Source organism: Vespula vulgaris, chromosome 17, assembly GCF_905475345.1.
Source record: "Vespula vulgaris chromosome 17, iyVesVulg1.1, whole genome shotgun sequence".
Classification (NCBI taxonomy): Eukaryota; Metazoa; Arthropoda; class Insecta; order Hymenoptera; family Vespidae; genus Vespula; species Vespula vulgaris.
The window spans coordinates 2282240-2295982 of NC_066602.1; the positions used below are offsets into that span (position 1 = coordinate 2282240).

The window sequence follows — 13743 nt, forward strand, 5'->3', positions numbered from 1 at the left end:
ATATATATCGTGTAATTGATGTTGTCCTTTAGAATGATTAATGTTTTCTATCCAAACTGTTTGATTAATCTTCTTATAGGTATAATACACTTTTATTATCGCTATCATCTTGATCCATTTTTTTTTTCTTCTTCTTCGCTTTTACTTTCCTTTTTTTCTTTTTTTTTTTTTTTTCTTTTTGAACTATTATTCGAAGATTAAGAGTCGAGACTCTCTCTCTCTCTCTCTCTCTTTTCATGGACGATCATCCGATTCTCGTTTGGAAGTTTAATGAGCTATTTTTATTTATAATAACGTCGAGCGAGGCTCCTCGCATTATCACTAATGCACGTTATAGAAACTTGGTCCTAACATTTTTAGGATAAGCGCATCGCGTCTTAAAGTTGATATAATGAAGCTCTCGCACGTTAATGAGCTTTAAACTTTGGTATAAAAGCGTATATAGTATAATCCGAGTAGGTAGGATGGTTGGTGTGTGCCAAAGGAAAAGCGATATGGCAGTCTATGTATGGCTATCCAAGCGAGTAACGTCTAATGAAACACTCGAGTGTACTTTAATATTCTACATCTACCCTCTTTTCCTTCTTTTCTTTCTATCTTCTTTTCTCTGTCTCTATCTTTCTCTCTTACTCTCTCTTTCTCTCTCTCTCTCTCTCTCTCTCTCTCTTTCGTTAAACTTTTACAGTTATTTCTTTTCTTTTTCTCTTCTCTCTCTCTCTCTCTCTCTCTCTCTCTCTCTCTTTTTCTATTAGATGAATTTGATTAATTAAAAATTCTACGTCGACATACGCATCAAACTCGATCATAATTCGATCGTACTAATAACTTTCGAATAAATCTTTTTACAAGCGTATTTATTTTACGTTCGTTATATATGTACGTGTTCGTATTGTACTTTCTTCTTCTCTTTTTTCTTCTTTGTTTTAAACTTAACAATTTTATTCATATTCTCCTTCCATAGATATTTGAAATAAGTAAATGGCAAAGTAGTTTGAATTCATTTTGTCTGACACTTTTATATAAAATATTCGTCTCTCATAGAGACACCTTTTTTTGCTCAGAGACATCCAGCTTCCACATCGTGTCTTTTCAAGAGACTATTCAAATGGAAGGAAGTATCTTTCTCTCTTTCTTTTTCTTTCTATTTCTCTCTCTCTCTCTCTCTCTCTCTCTCTCTCTCTCTCTCTCAATCTCAAAGTTTAGCGGTTAAGCAAACCGAAAGGCCAACGCACAAGAAGACACCTTTACCACAAACACAGCTTTATCGCGAGATACTCACAACACTTTGAAAAACATTTCCTCTCCACTAACTCGTAACTAAACCAAATGAAATCTCTCTCTCTCTCTCTCTCTCTTTCTCTCTTTCTCTTTTTATCTCTATTTCTATCTCTCTCGTAACCTCAGAATCCGATGGTTTAACGAAGGAAAGTACAGCGATGTAATTCGTGCGTAAATACATCTCAAGAGAGTTGCTAAAACGAAATGTTCATATCTCTGTTAGTACAAATAATAAACGTGCATATATATATATATATATATATATATATATATATATATATGTGAGTGTAATATATAAATATATATAACGTGTAAGTATGTGCGGGTAACTAGAGAAATAAAAAATAGATAAAAAGAACAAAAAAGAAAATCAAATCAAATCAAAGTAAAGCTTTAAGAAGATCGTAGAAAGACTTTAAGAGACACGTTTGCATGCTTTCTGAAAGACAGCGAAAACGATTTGAAAGTATATATTACCAAGCACGATTACGATGTAGCTTGTTTATTGCTTGGGAAATTCCAAGCAGCATCCTCTTTCAACTTACTGTTTATTCCTTTAGTACCTTGTCTTGCTATGCCTTACCTTACCTTACCTTACCTTACCTTACCTTACCTTACCTTACCTTACCTTGTCTTACCTTATCTTACCTTATCTTACCTTGGCTCCTTGTTTCTTCTTCTATTTTTTTTTTTCCTTTTTTTTCATTATAAGCTACAGCCGCTTGTAAAGAGGACCACGACATTTTCTCTCCTTATCACGAATTCCGCGAGACACGTGCATGTTTTATTATCATACTAGAAAAGAACACTCTACTCTTCTTGTTTGGTTTCTTTAACCCCTTTACGAATATTATATAACAGTTTTGTTTATTCTTATTACACCTTTCACTTATATATTTATATATATATATATATATTGATTTATATATTAATTATATAATTTATATTACATATTATTCTTATATATATATATATATATATATATATATATATATATACATGAATAAAATTTTCTGTTTCCTTCCCTGAATGATAAAACTCGAAACGGTTTTAGAATTTGTTGAATAGAATTAATTGGATAATCTAACAGATCGGACAAATGCCGATAACGTATAGAGACAATATAAGATACGATAGAGTACAGTATTTCAAGGGGATAATGAATTTGTAGAACGTTGGTTTGAATGCTTTAAAAGCACACGTCTCTGAGGAAGTAATTACAGAAGGACGTTCGTCTACTGATTGCGAGTACAAGTACCGTCTTGCCTTGGCACTTTAAGTCCCATCAAGACGAGTTTCTAAGGGAGGAGTTAGAATCGTTAAGCTCTGACTATTAGCTAGGCTTATTAAGAAGAATGACATTTGATCGATGCTCGGAATTTTAAATAGATATCCGACACGATTTATCTACTCTTTCCTCTTTTCTTATTTTCTTTTATTTTGTATTTTTTCTTCTTTTTTTTTTATTTCTTTTTTCTTCTCTCTTTCATTTAATTAAAATAGATCTTATTTTTCTTTTCTCTCTCTCTCTCTCTCTCTCTCCTCCTCTCCCTCCCACTCTTTCTACTTTTTTTTTCTTTTTCTTTTTCTTTTTTTTTTAGAAAGGAATATACCATGAAAACGAAGTATCTCGAAATTAACGAGGTACTCGACTCCACTTCGTTTGAAGTAAATCGAGCTAATATCCTAATTAAAATGAAGATATACACTTATTGCGAGGTAACTTGAGAAAATTTATAACACGTGGTCATAATGTATAATTACATGAAAGGATTCATTTAGGTTAGCGTAATCGAATGACCGATTGTTCTGTAATTTATGCTGATAAATCCTTTATCGTTCTAACGTTTCCACCTGTCCGTTTAATTGATATTCACGATTATCGTATACATATCTCTCACCGAACATATTTACGTTCGGGCTTGAATCGAAATGACAGATCTCATATGTCACGTTATGAGTTATTCTACGATTAACGATTGGGAAGCTTATCAAACTAATTGGATGTTAGCGGTTAAATTAGTCTAAATGTTTCTTCGAGAGACAGTAACAAATTTTAAATGTAACATGCATACAACAAAATTAATTACAAACGCATCAACATCATACTAGGGTCTTCGGATAATATGGACCGTTTATTTTTAAAGTGATGTAAGTCTATATTCTTTTTTAATAAGATCACATAATTCGTGATTGATTCAGTGTAAACTTTTTATTTATTACCAGTTAATATTTAATATCTTTTTTTGGTTTGTAGTATTGATTATTGAAAGTGGTGCAAGTCCATTTCCTTTTTATTTTATTTTATTTATTTATTTATTTATTTTTTTTTTAATGAGATATCGCATAATTCATGATTGATTCAGTGTAAACTTTTTATTTATAATTAGTTAATATTTGATATTTTAAAAAATGTCAATGCTTCGTTCGATTTAAAATTGCCCAATAAAAATGATTACGTAGCAATTGATTATAAAAATGAATATAAATATAATTAACGTTCGAACTAAAACATACTATTCCTATTTTATTTCCCATTATTATTTATAAACAAAATCGGATCGATACAAAACATATTTCAAGTGATAATTTAATTTCTCATAATTGAAATTAAACGATTTTTACAATCGACTAATTATCGAGAATAGATGTAAGTCCATTTACAGCCTGTAAATACGTACATTATTATAGTTAAATTCGCCCAAAAGAAATTTATATAACCAAATTACGTATCGATAAATTAGTAGAAACATTGTCAGACTCGATATAATTAATTTATATTTTTTAATCGATTAATTAATATGTTAATTTTTAATTTTCTCGAAACAACAACAAATGGACTTGTAGTACTTCCAAAATAAATAGTCCATATACATGTATATGTATGTCCATATATACATATATATTTACACACACACACACACACACACACACACGTATCTACGTATGCATATATGCTCCTTTCTTTTTCTTTTTCTTTCTTCTTTTTCTTTTTTTATCTTTGGAGAAATTTGCAGCAGAGTTCATTAACCGTATGTATGGGTAGCGCTTGAATAAACCGAGAAATGAAGCTCGCGTTTTTCTTCCTAATTTTCTCCCGTAGAAATAGCGTAGATGCACATATATATATATATATATATATATATATATATATATATATATATATATATACAGAAGCAAAGTCACACATACATATGCAAATACATATACGTTACTATTAGATATTCCGTAGTGGTATACATATAACTTTTATGTTTTCTCTTACCAATCTCATTTACTTCCTTTTATCAACAAAGTTAACAAGCTTCCTTTAAAGTACTGGAAAAAATGCAATACAAGCCAATCAGATTTTATGTTTCTTATAAAATATCGAAGATTTTTATCTCATTAGATCTTTTCTTTCTTTCTTTTTTCTTTTTTGTTTTTTTTTTCTTTCTACCCTTTTTTTCATGTTTCCTTTTTTTTTTCTTTCCTTTAACAATCACGTAGTTCGTCATGAAATTTCATTTTCTATCCTATCTACTTCGGAGATGCGACTGCATCATTTTCTTTTTTCTTTTTTTCTTTCTTTTCTTTCTTTTCTTTTTCTTCTTTGTTTCAGCCGAGTTAAAGGATTTATCGCGTGGCATGCAAGTTTTTTAATCCCGCTCGTGGACCGCACTTCTTTTTTTTCATTTTCTCAGTTTCTCCTTCCATCAATTTTTTTTTTTTTCCATTTTATTTATCCCTTTTTATATTACAATTTTTATGATTTATCATCGGTCTATCAATAGATCGTTTATCGTATAATAAATTTAATCGGACAACATAACGTCGTTTTCGTTATAACGATCAAAGTTTCATTGATAAATTGTCGAATAGTTAAAACAAATAAAACCAAAAGTATTCTGTTAAAAACCAAAAGATTTATTAATGATCAGCTGATTCATCTTATCGTTTTTCTATAGTATAAAAATTGTCTTGAATGTACTCTATCGATGAAATTTTCCTAGCAGATTTTAGAGTTGAATAAAACATTGTAGCTTCTGGTAAAATCGATCTCAAGTTGCTAGTTATCCAATATTTTCCATAAGAAAGTTTCGTCGACACGCGACGTGACATTAACGAGACTTCTAATTCTCTTCTCTTCTCTCTCTCTCTCTCTCTCTCTCTTTCTCTCTGTCTTTCATTCTTTTTCTTTTTAACCAACGTTCCTAAGTTCGTTGTAAGTTGTATAAGGATCTTGATAATGATCATAACTCTTGAAATTTCAAGGGAATTCACACAAGTTACTGTTCGCAATAATTGAGCAAATGCGATTGTTAGGATAATAACGTCCTTGACTATTCCAGAGAAATGAGAAAGTGGAGAAGAAGAAAATGGAAATATGGAAAAAGGGCTGAGCTTTTCAAAGCGAATATATCGTAACGATCTACAACTCGAAATATCTTTTAAGCAATCGACGTTTAACAATCGTTTGACATTTTATTTCCTTTTGTTATACACTTCTCTAAGAAGTTTTTATCAAATATATATTTGCATTTGTAATTTTGTTAGAACGACGATTAGAACGTACGTTTCTCTTCTCTTCTCGAAACAAACGGGACTATTAATTGTTTCAAATAAAATTTCGCGGGATAATAAGAATAATAAAAACGATGATGATAATAATAATGACGACGATAATGATAATAATAATAATAATAATATTACACATTTACAACGATTTATTATTCGTATTAATAATCTTTCGTTAGAAATAATTTCTCATTGAAACAAATGAAACGATTAATTATTTTCAAATAAAATTTTCCTCGAAATATAATATTAAGGTGGACGTTTGTAAATGATTTATTATTTATATTAATAATCTTTTATTTCGAATGATTCCTCGTTCAAAAAAAAAGATAAAAAAAGAGAGAGAGAGAGATAATCGTCATGCGAATATCGAAATTAAACAGCGCAAAAGAAAAATAAATGAAGAAAGAAAGAAAACGCGTATCAAATTTTTTTTCTTCTGGCCGATATATCACGCAAGTATTTTGTTCTCAAATTTTTACTTCGTTGAGATCGATCCGCAGTATACGAAGTCGTTTATTTAATATTTACCTCGTACGCAGTCGGTTCACTTGAATTTACAATATATGCATATAAAATACATGGCCAACATATGAATATATTGCATTAATCACGAATTCAATCCAATACGCGTTTTTCGTGAAATTTTAAACGGCAATAGCATACAAAGGCAATTGCTGTTTTCATAAAATATCTTCTTACATTTGGGTAAGAATATTTCTCTCTCTCTCTCTCTCTCTCTCTCTCTCTCTCTTTTTTCTTTTTCTCTGGTTATCCGTCATTTCTCATTTTTCAAAAAAGAGATAGAGATGGGAGAAGGGTCAAATGTGAGAGGTCAGTAGCATCGCGAATTACATCTGTACGATTTTCAACAATTTTCGACGTGTACTTCCGCAAAGTAGAATCGTATTACAAACTTTCCTATGCGGATAGTAAATATAGTAAATATTTAATATCCGTTTCTAAAGCACACATGCAGTAAAATAACATGTGTTGTTTACTACAATAGCGTGTCTCATTTTACGAATTTTATTAACTTTCCAACGAAATGGAAAGAATTATAATTTCGAAATTTGTATTGTATGAAAAAGAAAGGAAAAAAAAAACGAGAAAAAAAAAGAAAAATAAAGAGAGAGAGAGAGAGAGAGAGAGAGAGAGAAAGAAAGAAAGAAAGAAAGAAATTATTTTTTATTTTGTTTAACGTACTCACAAAAATTTCGTCGTTGTTATTTTTTTATTATTCTTTTTTTTTTATTTTTATTTTTTTTTTTTAACCAAGTCGAAATTTCCTCCACATTCAAGAGAAATATAAAGTCGACTGAGTGTATACTGTCATCGAAATTAATGTCGACTAGGTGGAGATGGCGTCGAGCTTCATTTATTGTCCGTAAAAGCCTCTCTATTTGTCATTGTCGCATGGTATATGCCTGGAACAATGTATGTACGTATTCGGCAAGACCCGTTAGGCCAGGGGTTACTGATGAACGTGGAAGAAGGAGAGAGAAATAAAGAGAAAGAGAGACAGAGAGAGAGAGAGAGTGTGAATGAGAGTGTGAGGGATAATTTAGGAAAGAACGAAACAACCAAGATAAATATATCAACCATTCGTTGGATAGACTCCAACATTATTTTCTTTCGTGTACAAGGATGTCTAGTTTCGTTAATAGTCTCCTTTATTCTACACCTGATACTTAAAATTAACTAGAAAATAATTAAGAAAATGAAAAAATAAAGGATAAGAAGAAAAATAGCAAGATAATTGTTAATTTTCGATGTAACATAGAGAACGAATGATCTAACGTCGATCTAATCCTATAGAATTTAATTGAACTGTTGTTTCGATTATTATTTATGTATCACTCAATTCGTATGAATGACGAATAAATCAATTTCAATATATATCCATTGTTTCATTAAAATTTTATTATCGAACAAAAGGATCTTATAGAAGTATAACGATGAAGTGTTGGAGAATTATAGGACTTTAACCAATGAACCTAGTGAGTGGTCGTAGAGTACCTGTTGATTACCCTGGGAGGATCCTTACATTCATTCAATAAACGTATTTTCACACGAGCATTGTGTTCAACGATATGTTCAGGTCATCCACTTTTTTTTGCATAATGAAATATCACCTTTTATTTCAATGTAAAATAAATGAAATAATAACTTCGCAATTGTTTAACAAACAACAACAACAACAATAATAATAATAAAAATAAGATTATCAAGTCGCGTTTCGATAGATATTATACTATATCTCCCAATGAAAAAATTAACGAATTAAGATAACAAGAAAAAAGAAAAGGGAAACAAAAAAGTGATACTAATTCTTTATTTAATAGATATTTGATATATTAATTAAAATATTCTATATAAAATAATAATGTTTAACACCGAGCAAAAGTTTTTTCCTTTCGATTTTCATTTACGAGCAATGTCTACCATAGAATATCCTCGTGTTACATGTGCCAAGCCAGCTTTAAAGGTTATTTCGCAGTATGGCCGTTGGGGAATTGCAAGGCAAGCTTGTACTAGCCATTCCTATACCACGTCTAGAGAAAATTTTACGTCGGTTCATGTTTCATCGGACGCATAGAAACGACGAAAAAAGGAGTGAAAAAGAAGGTGTAAGTTAAGGCTTGATTCGTCCTTTCTCCTGATTTTCTACTACCACCATAACCACCATCACAATCATCACCACGATTCACCACTACTACTATCACCATTACCATCTACTATCACTATCGTTCTTTCTTTCTTTCTTTTCCTTCTTTAATCCATTCTTATATATATATATATATATATATATATATATATATATAAATGGATGTATATATGTATGTATGTATGTATGTATGTATGTATGTATATATATATGTAGTTAGAACCTGTCGCAGAGTCGGAACTTTTTCAGAAAACTTTAGCTGGCGTAGCTTTTCCTCTTCAGACTTTTATATATTTTTGTTCCTTTTTTCTTCCTCGGATTATATTTGATCCCCAGTTTCTAAGTCTAATCCTCTTTCTCTTACTCTTCTTCATTCAGGCATTTCATATTTATAATATGTAATATTAAAACAGTCCAGATTGATATTTATTAAAAAGAAAAAAAAAGAAATTAGGTTTGTTATATCGATCGATATCATATTGAGATAGACAGATGATTTGATATAAAAGAACGAAAAAATAGAAATTTAATAGGTAATCTTCTCGATCTAGATATTTCATATTTATAATATATAATATTAAAACAATCCGGATCGATATTTATTAAAAAAAAAAAAGAATTGTATTCGTTATTTTAATAACATTCTTTTTTCATCGATGTCATCGATATTGAATATATAAAGATGAGTTGATGAAAAAAAAGAAACCATAAATAATAATAATAATAATAATAATAAAAAAGGACGAAAATATAGAAATTTAACAAGTTATTGGGAAAGTCGAACGTTATAACATTCTCTGTGGTTGATTAAAGGAATTAAACGTAGCAGTCCGTCGTCGAGTACATATAACCAACTCGCAAGAGTAACAGCAACCAGAGAGGCGTTTCTATTCATCGTACTCCTAGTACGGCTTTTCAACTGTTCTCTTAGTGACAGCTAGCGGTTGTTAGGTAAGCTCCGGTACTTAACCGAGCTCCATCCGAATGGACCGTAACTCTTCAAAGAGATATGCCATTCATAGCTTGGATCTTCATACACCCAGAGTGAGGATTCTCCTTTCGAGTTATTCCTGAAGCTTTATCGAGAACATCGCTTTGACTATCTGTTAGAACTTTATGACGAGTACGTGTCGAAGTCTACGTTATAGGATCAAGATACATGAGTACATACGTATGTATGTACAAATGTATATAAGGATACATATATATATATATATACACACATAATATGTATATGTAAATATGTACATACGTGTACGTGTGTATGTGTATATATATATATATAAGAAAACTTTAGATAAACTTTGTATCTGAACGATTGAAAAAGAAAATTGACACGAAAGATCTTAGAAGAAACATTCTCTGAAGCAATAGCTTCGTCGATTCTTTTTTTTTCTATTTTTTTTCAATTTTTTTTTTTCCTATTTCTGTTCTAAAGAGAAACGAAAGGGTCTTTTAATACCCCTCTACCCTACCCCCCCCCCCCTCCCACTTTTTTTATAAGAAAAGAAAGTAAGTAAAACCTCCATTAAAAAAGTATCAAATTAGCCGACGTGTTCTTGCTCTCGTTTAGCTGCTCTATTTAGGGGTTTCTCAAGAGATGCTTCCCTACGAACGTTGGATGCTTTCAAGGTTTCCATGTAATTGGGTTTGCGTCATGCTGGCGATATCGTAGAATGGTAGCGCCATTATCCTTGCGCAGAGTTTGGCTGGAGACCTCAGGTTGGATGAATCGAGCAAGAGCGAGTCAACGAGTCTACGTTGATGGTATTTGTGTTAAGAGAGACAGAGAGAGAGAGAGAGAGAGAGAGAGAGAGATTGAGAGAGAGAGAGAGAGAGAGAGAGAGAGAGAGAGAGAGAGTTTACAAGAGTAAACTAAAGGACGTGTAGAGTGCTACGAATAGGAGAGACTCTTCTCGGTGGACTCGTCTACTGGACCGTTAACGTTCCATTCTCATCGCAAGGACACCATAGAAACTCCTAGCTTGATAATGTTGATTGGAACTTTCCTTCTATCTTTCTCTCTCCTTCTCTTTCTCTCTTTATATAGTTTAAAATAAGGGTCTCATATCGGTCTTTTTCGTATAATCATTTATAACGTTACGGTATTAAAATTTATTATTGAAAATGAATACATATATATATATATATATATATATATATATATATATATATATATTGAAAGTATTGTTCATTACAAATTGGAGTATAATAATAATGATGATGATGATGATGATGATGATGATAAATTAGAGTTAATAATTAAAATAAATATTTTAATAAGTAACCATAAAGTAATAAAATATAACAATACAAGTGATTTTAATTATCAAATAATTTCGAAATTTCATACATACAATTATTAATTGTTACAATTAATGATTAAAATTAAAAAATTTTTTCTTGTTCAAATAGCAATTAAACGATAGTTTGAGGAGTTTCGATTAACATCATAGAATATCATTTTTCAAAATTAATTCGAAAAGATATCGGATGTCTCTCTCTCTCTCTCTCTCTCTGCAAGGATAGCATGGACCTGGTTTCTCTTGACGATTTTCAATTATGGTACCTCGACTATCCTCGGAGATTTCTCTGAGAAGGTGGAATAGAGAATTTAATTGGCGTAGTTTACGCTTCAGTAATGTCTTAGATTAGTGTCAACCGGAGCGTGCGTGGAATCAAGATCGTTACGGTAAGACCGGCTTCATCGAGGATTCACTACCATGAAAGTTATTCCAATAATCGCAAGTATCTCCCTCTCTCTCTCTCTCTCTCTTTCTGTCTCTCTATGAACTTTCTTCTTATCAATTCTGTTCATCATTGTTTTGGATCTTATCTGGAGGAAATAATTTCGAGGAACATACAAGCTATTATTTCATTCGTTCTACACATCCACAATTTTCGTACATTTGCTATTGATTTTCTTTGAGTTAACCGTATTATTGTTGTTGTTGTTATTTTTGATTTTGATTTTGATTTTTCTTTTCTTGTTTTTATTAATACATCACGTATATTCACTCTATGCATATAGTTTAATCTACAGTTTGATCTACGGATTGATCTACATGAGAAAATTAACCGGGCAAGTTTTTAATTATCAATAAAATGCTAGTAAAGTAATTTAGGAAATAATTAATCAGAAGAAATTACGAACTTCAAGGTATATTTAAATTAACAAAAAATGATTTAATGAAATAAATGAGAATTATCGATTATAATAATTATTTCTAAGATATTAAATGAAGCTAAATTTTTATGAAAAATTATGCTCTTGTCCATGACATTATTATAATTATATGACATTGCTTTCTTTAGCAATTATTTTTCGTGTAGAAATATTCGATGGCTGCTATGGCGTATCTACAACGTAACATTTATTTCGTTCTCTTTCAAATAACGAACAAATATAAATATAAATAAATAAATAAATAAAAAAACGAGGAAGGAAGAAAAAAAGAAAAAAGAAACAATGTCCGAATGTAAATGAAACGAAAAATATTCGGAAATTTTATATGGTATCGTTTTACGGGAGAATAGTATGACGTTCTCTTTGTCGAACCCACGTCAAACGAGCTGTTGTTGGCTTGACGTGAGATCGCTCGAACGAGACGACAACGGGATAGATCGTTCTATGGTATTTTCAGTTTTAGAAGAAAGCACGACTTTTAAAAGATATTTGCATATTCGTTGTCGACAAAGCCGAGCTCGATGAAACCATATAACGTTAACGTAAAAAGAGAATCTTTCTTTTATTTCAAACTATTTTTTCTTCTTTTTTTCTTTCCCTTCTTTATTCTTATACTTTTCCTTTTCGTTGGATTTATTATCAAGTTATTCTAAAATAAAGTAACTCAAACATTATCCATTTATTAAAATCGTACGATTCTTTTTTTTCCTTTTTTATTTTGAAAATCGATGTAACGATTATTTTATATATATATATATATATATTTTATAATATTAAATAATATTTATGTATTATTTTATATATATAATATATAATTATATACATTTTTTAATATATACATATTTTATATACGAACAAGAAAAAAAAGAAACCGTTCAACACCAAGTGACTTCTTTAAAAGAATTTTATTATCATCGATTTAAAATTTAAACGCATCCTTTCATTCCGTGCTCGAATTACTTCAAACACGATGATGATATTTTTCTAACGGCCTCGCGCGATAAAAGTTTCTCTCTAAAACGAAAGTTCTTTAGCAGCAAAGATGATATCTCCTTATTTCACGATTGGTCCTTTAAGAATGAAACGGAGGGAAAGAAAGATCGAAGAAGAAATGAAGAATTTTGAAAGGCTTTCTTCTTCCTCCTCTTTGAAAGTAATTAGTATTCGACTAAAAGAGATAGAAAGAGAAATAAAGAGAAAAAAGTAATTACACTTGAATTGATTGAAACATAATTACGATCACCTGTTCTCACATTTCGATTAATTTACAATTAATTTTTCCTTTTCTTTTTCTTCTTTTTTTTTTGTTTCATTTTTTATTATTTATTATTCTATATCCTTCTCTTTTTCTCTATAATATCGAATTAATTTTTCATTTCTTTACTTTTATTCTATTCTTATCGATCGAATGAAAAAGATAACGTGTAATAGTAATAGTCGACAGTTTTATTATCGTTTAATGATCGTTCTAGTCGTTTGTAACGAATTGACGAAAGAACAGTAGAGAGTAGTGATTCTCTTGAAAAAAGAAAAAGAAGGTTTAGCGTGGTTTGCTCCTGGGATTTTGGGGTTTCTCGGAAAAAGAATGAGAAAGAAGAGAAAGTATACGAAAGACGACGGATGAAAGGAAAAAGTCGTTCGTATAATTAATGCAAAACCGCACGAGTTTAATGAGAAAGTTTTAACGGGAACTCCCTCTTTACTTTAGCTGTCCTCCTTCTTTTTCTTTTCTTAATTCTTTTTTTTTTTCTTTTTTTTTTTTGCAATCATTTTTTTCCGTTTTCCTTATTTTTCTTATTTTTTTTCTGCTACGGAGAAACGTCGACTTGAATTTTTCTAGCAACCACGAAAGTAACGTGTCTCGATAATGCGTTCCTCTTCTTGCTTGCTCTTCTCTCTCATTTTTTTATTTATTTATTATTTTATTTTTTTAATCAACCTTCAAGGTATAATCCTTTTACGTTAAACAATTTAACGAACGATAATATTAAACGTTAATCTATTGTAATAACGTTATCAAATTCATTTGATGGGTTTCGAATAAAATTGTTAA

General features: G+C 30.3%; 1 protein-coding gene across 17 annotated transcripts in view; it reads left to right on the forward strand.

The window, feature by feature from the left end:
* The window catches only part of LOC127069924 (TWiK family of potassium channels protein 18-like), a 209708-nt gene that overhangs the window by 83912 nt on the left and 112053 nt on the right, over positions 1-13743 (forward strand). The window contains exon 1 of one of the 17 annotated variants that reach the window (XM_051007667.1): positions 8447-8465. The exons of the other annotated variants lie outside the window; for them this stretch is intronic. The gene's annotated coding sequence lies outside the window, so the exon portion shown is untranslated. Of the gene's footprint in view, positions 1-8446; positions 8466-13743 lie in introns of those variants that run through there. 17 annotated transcript variants of the gene reach the window in all.